The sequence below is a fragment of the Lathyrus oleraceus genome, chromosome 4, assembly GCF_024323335.1.
Source record: "Lathyrus oleraceus cultivar Zhongwan6 chromosome 4, CAAS_Psat_ZW6_1.0, whole genome shotgun sequence".
Taxonomy (NCBI): domain Eukaryota; kingdom Viridiplantae; phylum Streptophyta; class Magnoliopsida; order Fabales; family Fabaceae; genus Lathyrus; species Lathyrus oleraceus.
In genome coordinates this window covers 454290326-454306286 of record NC_066582.1, presented here as the reverse complement: position 1 = coordinate 454306286, position 15961 = coordinate 454290326, and positions in this window count along the sequence as shown.

The window sequence follows — 15961 nt, the reverse complement described above, 5'->3', positions numbered from 1 at the left end:
GGCAAGGAGAATAGTCGACCAGCCTGCTATTAAAATGGACTTGTCCGATTTAGAAACCCGATTGTTGAAGAAAAGAAAGGTAGCTCTAAACAAAGCCATTCTGATTGTGTCAAAGCCTTAACCTTCACCTTTTACCCCTTCGAAGGGATTTCATCTGAGTTCTCCAAAGAAGATGAAAACTTTAATGACCGACGAGGTCTATAGAGCTAATTGGCAAATCTCATCTCTGATGTGCGAAACCGGTGGGAGCGGCCACACTAGATCGCCTAATGAGTTCAAGTTTTATAGAAATAATTTTGATGGATCGAAATTCCTCTACGATCACCTGCATGTGATAGACGACGTGAAATTGACCCAAAACATTAGCTCTTATTTGATGAGATGTGTTGTTTAACCCGTGAGTTGTTTGAAGTCGATGATGAAAGTGAACATAATGAGATACAAATAAGCCAAGAGGTTACTCAATTGAAGGAGCACCAGAAAGCACAAACAGTAAGATTATCTAACTTAGAGAAGCAATTACTGGAAGAGAAAACCATGAGGGAGAAATTGGAGGCTACGAATTAGGAGTTAAAATCTACTGTTAACTAATAATCTGAGATAATGAAGTCCCTTCAGGATTCAAATGTTCAATTTCAAAGCTCTTTGCAAAGAGCTCAAATTGATGTCCTTGACGCTGGTGACGCTGCCTTTGATAGGGCCAAGTCTTAAACCTTGTGCCTCGACCCTGACCTTGACCTATCCGAGATGGATTTCTTTAAGGTTGTGGTTAATGGTCACCTTGTGGATATGGAAGAAATTGATACATCTCCTACCGATGAGTCGATCCGGGAAGATTGTGCCGTTGACAGTAACCTTGAAGCTATGAGTGAGGATAAAAACGAAGAATAGTTTTTAGACATCTGTTATGTAATGTTTTCAAGACTATTGGGATTTTCCTTTTTGTTTTGTATCTGGGTCCTGCTATAGCACATACTATGACATTTTTATATTTTGTTTAATGCTTATTGGTTGTTCCTTATCTTCTTCTTATAATTGACTTTTCGAGGATATCCTTCATAGAAGCCTCGGGCATAAAAATAAGCTTTAATCATGATGTCTTGTTCAATCCTCTGACTGTTGGCGAGACGGGGAAAATTGATCTTGGCTTTCGATCCGTGGTCTTTGCGAAACTCGGTAGGTTATAGATATATAAAACGGAAATCTCCTAGCGGACTCTGACTAATTGCATTTAACTATGTTAATCCATATTTTTTCATTTAACCAATTTCTTTTTACGATAATACTTGAGCCCACGTCATATTTGTTCTAGTTATGATTTATACCATGTAGGTACATAGCCCCGACGAGTCGGGCTTTACTAATTTGTTAAGTATCTTACTTCGAACACAGATCAGCTAACTCCGAGTAGATCATTTCAGATATTTATCCAGTGATAAGTTACCCAAAACTGCTTAAGGTCAGATGTTTGTTACCTTTGTATGATCGGCGTTCAGAGCCCCATGGGAGTTGACGTTAAATGGGGGTCAACGGCTTTTATTTTGCATGACCCACCCGAAACCGATTACGCTGGAGGCTTTAAGTGCACTTGGACTTTAGTTAGGCCATAGGTTTTATTAAACGTTACCCGGGCGAAGCCGATTATGCCAGAGGCTTCAAGTGCGCTTGGACTTCAGTTAGTCCAGAGGTTTCATTAAATATTACCCCGTCTAAGCCGATTATGCTAAAGGCTTTAAGTGCGCTTGGACTTCAATTAGGCCAGAGGTTTCATTAAATGTTACTCGGCCAAAGTCGATTATTCTAGAGGCTTCAAGTGTGCTTGGACTTCAGTTAGGCCATAGGTTTCAATTAATGTTACCTGGGCGAAACTGATTATGCCAGAGGACCTATATTACATGCTTTACACAATATACTCCTCAACCATGGGTGCCTCATTAAGAACCCTTGCTCACGTAAGGGAAAATAGTGTATTCCCATAATTTTATTAATAACATTTATTACATAGGCTAATTATGATAAAATTTAAAACTGATTACCCTTCAGGCCTCAGATTTTTCCACGTCTTCAAAATCCCCCGACTTGCAAGCCTCATTATTCATCCTCTAATTTCCACTAAAGGACCATTCCCTATCCGAGGTCGGTTTACCTTTTTTCCTGAAGCCTAACATCTTTATTACCATCAGGCTCGTTCTGTGACGTCCTCTTGCCATACCTCAATCTTGAATTTTCTGGTAATGATTTATGTTGTAGTTATGTTATCCCGGCATATCAAACTGATTTCTTCACTCGGAGTAGGATGCCCTCAAGTCGGTATGATGTTCTCGGTCCATATATTTCTGATCCTGCCTTGCTTCATCCCCAATCTGAACGGTACAATCTCACTTGTTGATCCTGAAGCTTCCCATCTGGTGAAGTGATCAATAGCCCCTACTCAATATTTCTATCGTCCTTTTTCAATATCTGACTAGCTCCATTCTAAGTTGGATGAACTCATCGGACGTTGCTCTGAAAGTTAGTTGGATGAGTTTACTTTTAACTGATCATCCTTGAGTGGTTCATTAGTATAATTCCTTCTTTTCAATCTTAAATTATCTTTACAACATTTTCTGGTCATTCCTTGGTCTCCTTTCACTATTCCAACCTGGCCATCTTCTAAGGGGTACTTTAATGTAAGATATAAGACGGACAACACTACTTTCAGAGCATTGAATGAGGGTCTGCCAATAATAATGTTATAGGGGGCGCAACATTGACAATTAGATATCTTACCTGGATGCTCTTCACGTGGTCCTTACTGTCGAAAGTGGTCATTATGGATAGATGACATGGTACCTGTACATGCTCTCTAGAGAATCCTATCAAAGTACCTTTGAACGAGAGTAACTAGGTGGTATCAAAATTCATCTTTTTGAATGCATCCCAATACAAAACATTTGTTGAGCTGTCGGGGTCAATCAAGCCTCTCTTTATGCTCTAATCTCGGATATGTACTTTAATCACCATGGAATCATTTTTGTGAGCCAACACTCATTCTGAGTCCTTTTTGGAGAAACTGGTCACAATCGAATCCTCTTTCTCCTCCAACGATGACTTTTCTTCAATGTGCATTACTGACCAAGCATAAATTTTCCTAGTCGGGCTAGTTTCTCCTCCTCCCTCGAATCCCCCTGCTATGATATTTAGTGTATGATAGGTTATCTTGGCTTTGCGGACTTCTTATGTACTCGTCCCTTTCTTTTGTGTAGGATTTTCCGAATTGGGGTCTTCTCGAGAAGGACTTCTTTTTCTGGGTTGATCTCCCACGTCTTTAACATACGACAATAACCGACCTCTCTGAATTAATATCTCAACTTGTTTCTTCAGTTGGTGACAATTCTCTGTGTGTGTAAGACCCCAATTTTGACCCTAAGATCCCTCATGGCATCATAACATTGCATTTGCATTGCCTCAAGGATCTTTAGCATCTTGGTTCCCTTTGCCTTTGGGTGGGACTCCTTGTGATTGGTTTGAGATCACCAAGCATGCTTGAATTATACATCATTGTTTCTTTTGTTTACTAACCAAAAGCACAAAAATGTGTCACTAACATCTTTTGTTTGAAGCTTGAGTATCATCCAAGACACTTTGTGGGTTCTATTTAGATGATCAGTCAACACAAGGGAATGGCTTGAGATACTTCCAACAGCTTCAAATGGGGTCTATTCGTCAGTCAAAACGTTAATCTTGAAGGAGCAAAAGTTTGTTCATGAGTTGTCATGCTCGCTAGGCGAAGCCCACGTGTTTAAAAAAAAAGAACGAAAAAAAAAGAACGAAAAACAAAAAATAAAAAAAAACATAAATAAATAAATAAATAAAATATAACAGAAAATTTTGGACTTGGGTCTCTCTCATTTGAGCCCACAGGTCCACAAAAATCAAGTTATAAATTCAGAGTTTCAGTGAAACAAAAGAATTCTATTCATATTACCCTGGCAGGGAAAAAGATAGTGAGAGAAGAGCTAACAGAGTTCAGAGCAACCTCCAGAGACTGAAGGGAACTCATCGACAAAGAACCAATTCCCTCTCATATAAACCCTCAGATTGCTTTGCAAACCCAACCGTGCCATTCAATTTCATCGGTCTCTCCAATCAGGTTTGCCCTTATTCCCATTACTTTATGCTTTTAATTTGAATGCTCTGAATGTATGAGGTATTATGGGTGAATTTGATACCCTTTTGATGCATGTGTTTGACAAGAGGTTTAGGCCTCCTACCCTTGGTTGCTTTTTGTGAGCTTTTTGTGAATTTTAATGGCATGATTCATGTGGTTACATTTTGATTTGGGGGCAACTCTTGATTACCCTATCCTGTTTGCTCTAACCTGTTTTGTGTTTGTTATGGCATTGTTTTCTCCTAATTCCGTCATACTACTCTAACCTGTTTGTTGAGTTTTTGTGAGGGCTCACATACTCTTGCAGGGATAGCTTGCTTGGTGTTCCACTTTATTTGTGGGGTACCACCTGGAGGTCTATTCCGATTACCTGTACTGACTCGCTTTCTTTAATGGTGTTTAGCTTGGAAGAGTCTTTGGGTTTCTTATTTATCTAATTGTTGTTACTTCGGATCTTTATCCGTACGGTAGATCTCTCGATCCCTTTACTTTTCCCGCATGTTACCGATTTCTTAGGTTTCGTATAGCCTCTCGTGGCATGTCGTTTAAGGTAGCGCGGTTCCTTCATCTAGGACTGCCCTTTTGCATGAGCATCCCTAAACACCCCAAACTCATTGAATTTTCTTCTCCTAAGAACACGTTATCTCCTTCTACTACAGGCGAGTAAGTCTCCAAAGGTCGAGCATCCGGTAGATTGCGTAGTAACGTCGTTCACCCCAAAACACAACCCTTACCCCATAGGTGGTCGAACTACGTTTTGCTCTGATTTTCATCCCAGATGAGATACGTAGGCATATGACGCGATGTCTTAGCGAGCACACTCCTCTTTAACCCATAGGTAGCCGAGCTATGAAGACTCTGATTCTCAGATTCATATGAGATACGTATGCAGTGGATGCGACGTCCGTGCGAGTCATTTTCTTTTGACCCTTCTTTTAGTAAGTAGTACATTAGATAAATATACACGCTTTTCTCATCCCTTCAATCATGTTTGCACAAATAAATTTTCACAAAAAAAAACAATAACCTTTGCAACAAATGTGAAAAGGGCTCCCTAGGAGTACCTAGGATGCTTTGGGTGCCTAACACCTTCCCATTGCATAACCAACCCCCTTACCCAGATCTCTGACATTTTTACTAGTTTTTGATTCGATAAAACTTTTAGGTTTTTGTTCGCTTTCTAACCATTCCTTTGGATAAATAGAAGTGCGGTGGCGACTCGACTTGTATGATTTACCTTGGATTTAGTCAATATCTCCAATGGTAACGAATACCCCGCTACAGAAAAGTGGCGAGTCTGCTGGGGACGAATAAATATTTGCCTAGTGGGTTTTGCCTACTTTTCATATTTGTTGTATTGTATTGTATTTTTTTTTGTGACATATTTTTGTGCAATTTGGGATTACTGTATTGTATGTAATGATTGAATTGCTTGAATATTAATTCCTTGTATGCTTGGTAATCTTTGTGAGATGAGTTCTATACCCGAACTCGAGTGCACTTAGGATAGGAGAATGGCATAGTCTTGTTGACTTATGTGGAGTTATTCCTTAGCAAGTTGACTTGTAAGTCCATTCACTTGGTGGAGGTCATGTTGGGATCAATAATGTCACACAAGTAAGTTGTGGTTAAACATTACTTTTTCCAATATAGGCCTTAGAAGCCAAGGACCTTAGTTTACCAAACCCATCTTGGCCTATTCGTAGGATGTAGTGCGAAAGTCGTTCAAGTGTAAGATTTGATACGATTGTTACACGATACTACACTCATAAGAGTCTCTCTTGAAAATATTTTTGGAAACGAGTAGTCGTTTCTCCGATAATATCCGAAAGATGGGATGATGACTATGGGAACCTTTTGTAGAACATGTTTGGCAGGTTTAAACCTTAGTACACTCCCTTTGGGTGGTTCTTAACCTAAACTCCATGCTCGTGACTTGCAACAAACCCTTGATTCATGGTTGATCCGTTCAGGTATCCTTAATATCAATGGAACTTGGGTGTTGATAAGGTGTAAACCATAATCCACCAAAATGGATGGTTGATATTAAGGATAACATGATCCATCCCATGACCTTTGTTTGGTGTGCTTTGCTTGATCCTTGAGTGTGATTGTTGCATTCATGCATTCATGCACCCATTTGCATTCATATCATTAAAATAATGAGAAAATTTTCAAGGAACTTAAGAGGTCTATTTGCAAAATTTTCAGACATGGAAAGACAAAGAAGGAATACAAAGAAGTACAGTTTCAAACAACCAGACTTGAAAGAGTTAAGGAATTTGACATCTTATGTATTAGATCCCTTGGGTTTCAAGGCTCGTTTTGAAAAGCTTCTTCCTCTTCTGACCACTCAGGTGGATGAAGGATTGATGAGTGTATTGGTGCAGTTTTACGATCCTTTGTACCGTTGCTTCACGTTTCCGGATTTTCAGCTTTTGCCTACACTTGAAGAGTATGCTTGTCTTGTGGGCATACCTGTTCTGGATCAGTTGTCGTTCAGTGGCTTGGAAAGGGTTCCTACTTCTCAAGAGATAGCAGACATGTTACACATATATGAATCTCTGGTTGATGCTCATATGACTACCAAAGGGGGAATTCAAGGTCTCCCTTCTGAGTTCCTCATTGCTCAAGTTACTATGTATGGGAAGGCCATGAGTGAGGATGCCTTTGAGGCCATATTTGTACTTCTCATCTATGGGCTAGTGTTATTCCCCAACATCGACAAGTTTGTGGATGTGAACGCTATTAGGATTTTCTCTACTCTTAATCCCGTTCCGACTCTGTTGGGCGATACCTATTTCTCTTTGCATACGAGGAATGTGAAGGGTGGTGGCGCCATTGTGTGTTGTTTGCCTCTGCTGTATAAGTGGTTTATTTCTCACTTACCTCAGACGGTCTCTTTCAAGGAGAACAAGGAATGTCTACGGTGGTCCACGGGACTTATGTCTCTCACTAATGATGATATCTCTTGGTATAACCATGTGTATGATGGTGTGCAGATTATTGACTCTTGCGGCGAATTCTCCAATGTACCTCTTCTTGGTACATGTGGTGGGATTAACTACAATCCTGTTTTGGCACGTCGACAACTTGGGTTCCCCTTAAAGGATAAACCCAATAACATTCTGTTAGAGGGTGTATTCTTTCAGGATGGTAAAGATCCCCAAGGCTTGAAAGCTAGGATGGTCCGCGCTTGGCGCAAGATTCATAGGAAAGGAAGGAAAGAGTTGGGTCCTAAGAATTGCATTGCTTTGGAGCCTTACACTGTTTGGGTTAGGAAGAGGGCGTTTGAGTATCTCATGCCTTACGAGTATCCGATACCTACACCTATGATTATGGCTGGGTCTTTGACCCTCCCTAATCAAGGAGTAGAGGAGTTGAGAGACGAAGATCGTTCACGTGCCTGGATCCGTGAACGTGAAGAGTTGCTTCAGCAGATTAAGGAGAAGGATACGTTGATTGAGTTTCTTGAGCATCAGGTTATTGATGACCCGGATGATGTATGGACTTCGCTACTTCCTCAGTCTTCTAAGTTCTGGAAGAGGAGGTATGATCGACTCGCCAAAGAGAAGGCAGATATGGAGGCAGCCTATGAGAGGGAAGTGAAGAGACTTCGCGCATCTTATCTTCCTGTGTCCCGAGCTTTAGATGATTGTTTCTAGGGATCCATAGGATGATTATTTTCCTTTTCTCTTGTATATGATTGACGATGCTGCACTTCTTTTCCCTGATATTATTTGATGAGATATTTCCATATGTGATAAAATGCTTAATATTTCCAGAATTTGCAAATAAAACTCTAAAGTTCCTTTGAAATAAAAAACAAATCATATGCACAAACATTGCATGCATCATATGCATAAGCAGGTTTTGTTTCCGGTCCCTTGCCCTGTGGTCTAACTCTGTGTCCTTCATTTATTTTGAAGACAAGCTGACTCACCGGTACTACACTAGAGCCAACATTTCAAGACTGATGGATCACTTAGAGCAAGAGAACCGCGAGCTCAAAGAGGAAGTGGCCAGATTGACTGCCCTAATGGAGTCACTCATGGCTGCCCAGAGTCAGTCTTCTCCGACACCTTCAACTCCTCCCCAGAGGACAGTTATCTCCGAGATTGTCTCCTCTACTGTGCCCACTGCCAGTGCACACTTTGTTCCAACAGCCATGCCAATCGGGTTCCCGTGGGGGATGCCTCCCAATTTCATGCCTGAGGGTCCTGTTCCTACCTTTGCTTCTCTACCGGCATCTAGCCCGGTCCTTGCCGTTCCTCCTCCTGTCGTGCATACTTTACCGAGGGTAGACGACACCATCTACCATTCTGAGCCATCTGAGGGTCCAGATGTTTATGAGAAGATGAATGCTATGAGCGATCAATTTCTTGAGCTTCGCAAGGAATTGAAAACTCTCAGAGGGAAGGATCTTTTCGGCAAGTCTGCTGCCGAACTCTGCTTGGTTCCAAATGTGAATATCCCTGTGAAATTCAAGGTCCCTGATTTTGAAAAGTACAAAGGAAATACTTGTCCTCTCAGCCACCTGGTCATGTATGCCAGGAAGATGTCGACTCAAACCGATAATGACCAACTACTCATCCACTACTTTCAGGACAGTCTGTCCGGTGCCGCTTTGCGTTGGTACATGGGTTTAGACAGCGCGAACATCTGATCCTTCAATGATCTCGGAGAAGCCTTCGTCAAGCAGTACAAGTACAACATGGATATGGCTCCCGATAGAGATCAATTGAGTGCCATGTCCCAGAAGGATAAAGAAACATTTAAGGAGTACGCCCAGAGGTGGCGAGAGATGGCATCACAGATCGTGCCTCCGCTAGAAGAGAAAGAGATGACTAAGATCTTTTTGAAGACTTTACGTTCTTTTTATTATGAGCGGATGATTGCTAGCGCTCCTTCTAACTTCACCGAGATGGTGAATATGGGGATGCGTCTAGAAGAAGGGGTCCGTGAAGGACGGTTAACCAGAGAAGAAGGCTCTTCTGCCACACGTTATGGGGCGTTTGCAAAGAAGAAAGATGGAGAGGCACATGATGTGATCTCCCATGAGAAACCAAGAAGACCCTCTGTGAGGAGGAAGACTGTGCGTCCCGCCAGTAGCCAGCACCAGGTGGCTCATATAGCACCTGTTTTCAGAGACAATCAACAGTATCAGCAACATAGTAACAATCAGCAACCACATCCGCAATATCAGCAACAACAGCACCGACCGCAGCAGCAGGCCTACCAGCCTCGAAACAGTAATCAAACCAGCACGAGTTACGAGAGGAAAAGAGTCACCTTCGATCCTATTCCTATGACGTACGCAGAGTTATATCCCTCTTTGATAGAAAGGAAGCTGATTACTCCGAGAGATCCACCGGCTATACCTGCTAACCCCCAGTGGTGGTATAAGCCTGAGTTACATTGTGTTTACCATTTTGGTGCTCTCGGCCACGACGTGGAGAATTGTTACCCTTTGAAGACCAAGGTTCAAGACCTTGTGAGGTGTGGTATTCTATATTTTGAGGATGTAGGTCCTAATGTGAAGAAGAACCCATTGCCCGAACATGGGAAATCTGTCAACATGGTCCAGGGTTGCCCTGGAAAATACAAGGTCAAATATGTCAGTCATATTCAACATTCTCTGGTCCAGATGCATCGTTTGTTGTGTGACTATAGTCATTATGAGCATGACCACGATAGATGTCGAGTCTGCTTTGTTAACCGATTGGGTTATTGCCAGGTGCGCAAGGATGTTCAGGAAATGCTGAACGAAGGAGTCATTGAGATCCTTCAAAACAGGAATGTTGATGAAAATGAGCCTGAGGTCAATGTGATCTCCCCAGTGTTCCGGATACCCGAGCCTGTTATCATCAAGTACAATGGTAGCAAGCAGAAGGCTTCTCCCGCTCTAATCATTAAGCCTGCTGGTCTCGTGCCTTACTCTTCTGAAAAGGCAGTTCCCTATTGCTACAACACTGTAGCAGTAGAGAATGGGAAAGAGGTGTCCTTGCCCTCTTCTTCTGTTGTGAATATTGCCGATGTTAGCGGTTTGACCCGTAGTGGCCGTGTATTTTTAGCACCGCCGAAGCCTCAAATTAATGTTGACTTTGTTGAACGCCCGATTGGGAACGTTGTGAATTCTCCGAATCGGACACTTGTTGTTAAACCCTCCTATACATTGATAACTCCTACTTTTGTTGGCCCAAGCGGTAGTGTGAAAGAAGACTGCGATGAGATGCTAAGGCTCATCAAGAAAAGCGAGTACAATGTTGTAGACCAACTTCTACAAACGCCATCCAAAATATATGTGTTATCCTTACTCTTAAATTCAGAACCACACCGAAAGGCTCTGCAGAAGGTGTTGGATGTGGCATATGTGGATCACGATGTCACTTTGGAGCAATTCGATAGCATTGTTGCAAACATTACTGCTTGTAACAACCTGAGCTTTTGTGACTCTGATCTCCCTGAGGAGGGAAGATACCACAACTTGGCATTACATATATCTATGGGTTGTAGAGACGACGCCATGTCCAATGTACTGGTGGACACTAGGTCATCATTGAACGTATTGCCAAAGTCCACTCTCTCAAAGCTATCATATCAAGGGCCTCCCATGAGGCAGAGTGGGGTAGTTGTGAAGGCTTTCGATGGGTCTCGTAAGACTGTGATTGGGGAAGTTGATCTCCCAATCAAGATTGGACGAAGTGATTTCCAAATTACCTTCCAGGTTATGGACATTCACCCATCGTATAGTTGTCTCTTAGGCAGACCATGGATTCACGAGGCAGGCGCCGTGACGTCCATCCTACACCAGAAATTGAAATTCGTGAAAAACAAGAAACTGGTAGTGGTAGGGGGAGAAAGGTCTCTCCTGGTTAGCCATTTGTCTTCCTTCTCTTATATAGATGCTGAGGCTGAAGATGGAACTCCTTTCCAAGTGTTATCTATTGTTGAGCCTATTGAGAAAAGAGCTCCTTCATTTGCTTCCTACAAAGATGCAAAGCTGGCCATTGAGCGTGGTGCAACTGCTGGCTTAGGAAAAATGATTGAGTTAGAAGACAACGAGTCCCGGGCTGACATAGGTTTTTCTTCTGGTACTTTCAACAAGCAAGGGTTATTCAAGAGTGAAGTTTTCATCCACACTGGTCTAGATGAGGAGGTTGTTGCTGTCTTAGAAGAAGATGCAGAGGATTATGGCAATTTCATCATCCCTGGAGGGGTCTGCAACAATTGGGTCGCTGTGGATATTCCAACAGTTGTCCATAAGTCAACGTAATGATCACTTTAATTAAAAACCCTTCTCCCATGCCAAAAGGAGGAGTGATGACATTGATGGCGCATAAATACAATGATATTTTCATTCAATAGATTCATGTTAAATGTTTGTTTTCCCATTTATTTTCCCTATTTGCTTTTTGCATGAAAATGGTGATCACATAAAACCCTAAAAAATAGAATAAAATCAATTTTTTTCATCTGCATAATGATTTGCCTTGTTTGATTTCTAAAAGCTTTTCATATCCAAAATCATTATGCAGGTTGATCAAACCCATTGTACATAATGACCCAACGCCATCTCCCAATTTTGAATTCCCTGTATTTGAGGCAGAGGAAGATGATGTTGAAGAGATTCCTGACGAGATTACCCATCTACTTGAGCATGAAGAGAAGATCATTCAGCCGTATCTTGAGAATCTGGAAACAGTCAACTTGGGGTCTGAAGATTATGTGCGAGAGGTAAAGATTGGGGCACTTCTGGAAGAATCTGTTAAGAAGGGGTTGATTAAGTTGCTACAAGAATATGTTGACGTCTTTGCCTGGTCATATGAAGACATGCCTGGTCTAGATACTGATATTGTGCAACATTTCCTACCTTTAAAGCCTGAGTGCGTGCCTGTGAAGCAGAAACTCAGAAGAACTCATCATGATATGGCAGTGAAGATCAAAGAGGAAGTTCAGAAGCAAATTGATGTGGGGTTTCTGGTGACTTCTATATATCCTCAATGGGTGGCCAATATTGTGCCCGTGCCTAAGAAAGATGGAAAAATCCGGATGTGTGTGGACTATAGAGACTTGAATAAAGCTAGTCCGAAAGATGATTTCCCTCTACCACATATTGATATGTTGGTAGACAATACAGCTAAATTCAAAGTCTTCTCGTTTATGGATGGATTTTCCGGATATAATCAGATTAAAATGGCACCCGAGGATATGGAGAAGACAACATTCATCACACCTTGGGGAACATTCTGTTATCGAGTGATGCCCTTCGGTTTGAAGAACGCCGGAGCCACGTATCAACGAGCTATGACCACCTTGTTTCATGATATGATGCACAAGGAGATTGAGGTATATGTTGATGATATGATTGCTAAGTCAAGAACGGAAGTTGAACATGTAGAGCATTTGTTGAAGCTTTTCCAGCGTTTGAGGAAATATAAGCTTCGTCTGAATCCCAACAAGTGTACATTTGGAGTCCGTTATGGCAAGTTATTGGGCTTCATTGTTAGTGAAAGAGGTATTGAGGTTGATCCTACAAAGTCAAAGCAATACAAGAGATGCCTGCGCCCAAAACTGAGAAGCAAGTCCGAGGTTTTCTTGGCCGCTTGAATTATATCTCCAGATTCATATCCCACATGACTGCCACATGTGCGCCTATATTCAAGCTCCTCCGGAAAGATCAGTCACATGATTGGACCGAGGATTGCCAGAAAGCTTTCGACAGTATTAAAGAATATCTGTCTGAGCCCCAAGATGAATGGGGTTGTTGAAGCTGCTAATAAGAACATTAAGAAAATTATCCAGAAGATGGTTGTTACGTACAGAGATTGGCATGAGATGTTGCCATTCGCTTTGCATGGCTATCGTACATCTGTCCGCACTTCAACAGGGGCAACCCCTTTCTCTCTTGTTTATGGCATGGAGGCGGTACTCCCAGTAGAGGTGGAGATCCCATCAATGAGAGTCTTGATGGAGGCCAAGTTGACTGATACTGAATGGGTTCAGAGTCGTTATGACCAGCTGAATTTGATAGAAGAAAAGAGATTGACGGCTATGTGCCACGGTCAGTTATATCAGCAAAGGATGAAGAAAGCTTTTGATAAGAAGGTCAAGCCTCGTGTGTTCCGAGAAGGTGACCTTGTGCTCAAGAAAGTCTTGTCTTTCGTGCCCGATTCCAAGGGCAAGTGGACTCCAAACTATGAAGGTCCATATGTTGTTAAGAGAGCCTTTTCAGGCAGTGCTTTGATACTTACAACTATGGATGGGGAGGATTTCACTCGTCCTGTGAATTCAGATGCAGTCAAGAAATACTTCGCCTAAAAATAAAAATAAAATAACTCGCTAAGTTGAAAACCCGAAAGGGCGGCTTAGGCAAAAATGAGCGTCTCGGTGAACTGAAAACCCGAAAGGGCGGTCCAGGCAAAAGTTAGAGACATGAAAAATGAATATAGGTATCCCGCTAGATTGAGTACCTCATCCTGGGGCAATCTAGGCAAAAATTAGGGATTTGGCAAGTAACTGCATCCTGACAAGACTTTGTTCTACAACTGTCGTCCGTCAGAGATCCTTGCTCATTATCAGCCAAAGCTTCAAATACATCGGATTCAGAATTGGTGGAGAAATGGTCATTATGTTCAATGTAGCCCTTTTCCAATATATATCACCAATTTCAAATTCGTAAAGATCTATGGAGTCTTGCCATTCGCAGACTACCATTCTATCAAATAAATTTGAGCCTTTTATCCAATTATTGGCACTCTTATCTGTTTCTATTCAACAAATGTTTTGCATGTTTTGATTAAGAAAATATCATTGTTTTAAACGATCAAATTTTTTATAATTTGTTTTTAAACAAAGTGAACATTCACAATGACGAAAGGATACTTAGGAGATCCTCAGTGCTCTCCCAAGGGTGGTACGATCCCCAACATGGTAAGATTTTTGTCCATATTCCTGGGATGACTGTATCTCCTCCCTCCGGAACCCCTTGTGGTTTATCCTACCAAGTGGATTGCTTGTTGAGAGTCACCTCTCTTCCCTTCAGCAGAGTAGCAATCTTTCTTCCTCAGCAGCTTAGATCTCTTTGGGCAAGAGCGGTATTTGGTGGTTGATCCCGATAAATCCTTTATCTCCTCGGATAGATTCCCCAGTAGAGTTGTTGGTGTGATGGACCTTGTCTGTGATAACTCTCGTCCCCAGCTGGAATGATTGATGATTCATCCCCTGCAGAGTTCTTTGCTTCCTGGTATCTCTGATCCCCAGCAGATTGGATACTCTCCAGTGAACTTGGCTTTCTCTCTTGAGATGTAGTACCGGGTGGTTGATTCCTGGACCTGGTTGTGTTAGATATGTCTGTCTGTCAGCATACATCATACATAAACCATGCATATTCATGAATAATTATAACATTCAGATATTCATGTTGCATTCTTTGCCATATATTGTTGTTTGCTGTCTCCTGCTATTTGGTGATATACTTCCCCGAGCAGACGTGTGTGTCTGATCTCTCCATATAGAGTCAGCTCCATAGGCAGAAAGCGTTTATCCTTTCTTCCATATTCCCCACCGGGTTATATCCTCGTGGATGTTGATTGTTTTTGTTCCTTCCTAACACATATATTGAGATGGTTTTCCCCATTGAGTTATATCCTCACAGGGACAAGTCTTGATTTGGTGTGCCTATCTAGTTTGATCCTAGATCGGTCTCTTGAGACTCTTTTCCTGTTTCCCCGTGGTAAATGAATAATTGCTCAATAATTAGTAATTATTATCCCCGGCGGAGTCTATGTTTCTCTACCCTCATACCGGTAGTTGTAAACCCTATTTCTTCCCTTTTTGCAGAGTTACTATTTTTGCTCATCTTTAATTGGTGACAGTTATCTTCATCCAGTATTCGGTGATGATATCCCCTCATCTGCTTGGATAATTGCCCTGATTACGCAATTTATCCCCAGCGGGTCATCTCTCGTCTACCTTGTTGTTGTTGGTAACGATTGTTTCTCCCCTGAATTGGTCATCATTATATACCTAGTTTCGGTATCCCGATGCCTTTTCTTTTCGATCGATTTATCCTTTATTAACCCAGTAACCGGTTGTGGATAATCGTTCATGCGAGTATATTATCTACGTTCTGACGGTAATAGATAGTATATCTCATGCACTCTCGGGTCTGAAGCCTTTTGTTCTTCCCCAATTGAGTAAGATCCGTATCCCCTTTGTGGAGTCGAATATCCATCCTGTAATCGAGTTTGCTTTTAGACCTCTTTTGGATGATGGGTGTTTTGGGAATATTCCCCAATTCACGCCTTGGTTGGTCACCTATTATATGCCCAGTAACCGGTATCCCTGGTGTTCCTTCCTCTCTGCTCCCTATTATGACTTTTTGTCCCCTGTTGAGTCGGAATCCCTGAGTTGAAGTATACCTTTTAGGTTTTCCTCAGACATTTTGAAGTTCATCTCTTCCTGAGCATATTGTATCTCTCACCCTCATACCTGGCGTTCAGATCACATGTCTCCTTGAGCTTATTACCCAGTAACCGGTAATACCTCATCCCGCTGCTTCCCCAGGAGTGTCCTTGTGGACATCCCCAGCGAAGTCCCTTAGTGGATTGTTTTCATCCGGATTTTATCTGAAGTATCCGCTGTGGATAGTTTTTTGTTGTATTGGCATATTCCCCAATACATGCATCTTCGAGTCAGCTTGAGTCTTTCCATTGGATCTTTTCCCTTTGGAATTCTATTCCCCACGCTTTGAGTCGTGACCTGCTCGCGCATTTTTATCCCTTTTCTATCCCCAGGAGAGTCCCCAGG